Raw genomic sequence first — 2,523 nt, 5'->3', positions numbered from 1 at the left:
TGTATATATATGTATAATATATAGATGTGTGTGTGTGTGTATGTACGCACACATAGACAGGCACACATATTCACAAGCATATTCTATATTTGTATATTTAGGTGCGTCTTACCACTAAGAAAAAAAAAAATCACTGGATATAGTTAGCTTCTAAATTGTTTTCTAATCCCTAAGATACGGTTTCGTTTGAGTGTTAGAAAAAAACTTGTCACGTATGTCTGTGGCCAGCTCAGTTGTTTTGTTTGCATCGCATTCTCTTTGTATATTCCCTATTAGCAATGTTGCTAAGCATCATATATATGTTGTTAACTGCATATATGTGTCATGTTATACAGTATAAATAACGAAAACAAAGACCACACTTTCCCAGGCACACAAGCACGCTCATCCAGATTGATGTTCTCTACTATAAACACATAAAACAGCATCTACCAAACACACATAAAAACTATAGCCAGAATGCAAATATGTTTAGCGACATACAAATTGTAGAAAAGAAATCGGTTGATCAGCTCTCGTGTAATTGTGTCACTGATAAGAGTGATAAAACATCAAAAATAAAAACGAAACACACCAACCAATTATTAAGCGTTTTGTTAGCAAACGCAAGAAGACTAATATTTGTCTCCAGATAAAATTTTAATTAGAAACATTTGCTACTGTATCCTCGGACTGATTAAAGCCTTGTGAGTGTATTTGGTAGACGGAAACTGAAAGTGCCCATGATGTATGTGTGTATGCACATAACTATGTGTGTCTTTTGTGCGTGTGGTCGTTCCCCACCGACACTTGACAATCGGCGATGGTGTGCTTACGTCTCTGTAACTTATTGGTTCGACAAAAGGGAACGATATAATAAGTACAAGGCTTAAAAATAATTAGTGGGGCCGATTCGCTCGACAAAAATTCTTCAAAGCGCTTCCCCAGCTTCACCGCCGTCTAACGATTGAAACAAGTGAGAGATGTAAAAATACCGAATCTCTGCATTCATCTCAGAATACATTAAATAACGGGTTTCTTATTTTTATAACTGAGAATATTTCGTTTATCATCTCTGTATAAATAGTAAATATTTCTCAAAGTTCATGCATGTATTCTCACTTGGAGAATTTGTACCAAACAGCTCAATACGCGAACAGCTTAGAGCAATATAAATTTATACGCTGTTACGTTGTATAACTGAATTAAAATCGGTTCAAGGAAAATATATTAAAATAAACTAGGGGTATATACATGGAGTTAGTATCTGTGAGTTTATTAGAAACTCAAGCAGAACCTTCTTCAACCGGAGGACATATAAACAATATTTCAAGTGAATTCAGTGAACCGAGTTATATAGACCTGCCTGACGGACAGTGTAAAACATTGATAGTTAATATTAAGTTGAAATATCAATAAATTCAAATCTTTTCTTTCTGTGCTTTGACAACCAGCAGCAAAATGCATCAACATGCTTTGGTTTAAGTAATATACGGAGATGTAAATTATCAATATTTTTCAAAATATGATTACTAGAAAATATTTTTGGCAAAATTTTTACAAAGAATTGGACAGACAAGTAGCTTAGAGTAATAACGTTAGTACAATGCTATGGAGTGTAAGTGAATTGAAAACAACTCAAGGCAAATATAATGAAATAGATATATATTACATTCCTGGAACATGTATGTGAAAGTGGTAAGTAGCTGTTATTATGACATGAAACACGTTGTTCAGCCGGAGGACGAGCGTAAGGTATTTGATTTGAATTAAGTAACACAGTCATTTACATACACGCATGGACATGTGTGTGTGTGTGTGTGTGTGTGTGTGTGTGTGTGTGTGTGTGTGTGTGTGTGTGTGTGTGTGTGTGTGTGTGTGTGTGTGTGTGTGTGTGTGTGTGTGTGTGTGTGTGTGTGAAAGCGTGTGACCTAGAAGTTAAGCTTTCGCACCCACAATCGCTCGAACATGGGTTCCATTCCCGGACCTGGCGATGGGTTATGTTCTTGAGTAAAACGCTTCACTTCATGTTGCTCTGCAGATGGGAAAGAGGCAGACTCGTTGGCGCGTTGGCAGAAATACTTTACGATATATCTCCCGGTTCTCTACATTCTGAGTTCAAATCCCACATGCCCTTCAGAATTCATTCATAACCGTTCCAGTAATATATCTAACAGAGACAGCAGAAAGTACTGGTCCTCTCGGGTTGTATAGTGAGTGCTGGAGAAGGTTCACATGCACAAGGGCAGACCACCGCCAGAAATATCTGTGTGCATGTGGTTTGTGTGTGTATATGTACAATTCTTCATTTGGTGGCTACATATCTATACACGTTATTTGAAGATATCTTCTGATTAAAACTTGATATGTGTCAGCCATGAAATTCTGTTATTGACTTTACTGCTTATAACTGAAGAAATATATATATTCAACTTTCTGTACTGAGATCTATTTCCAGAAAGAAAGACAGAGAGAGAGAGAGAGAGAGAGAGAGAGAGAGAGAGAGAGAGAGGTTTGGTGCTACAAACAGAGGAATATATATAT

Source organism: Octopus bimaculoides, chromosome 10 (assembly GCF_001194135.2).
Source record: "Octopus bimaculoides isolate UCB-OBI-ISO-001 chromosome 10, ASM119413v2, whole genome shotgun sequence".
NCBI lineage: Eukaryota > Metazoa > Mollusca > Cephalopoda > Octopoda > Octopodidae > Octopus > Octopus bimaculoides.
This window is presented reverse-complemented; position numbering follows the sequence as displayed.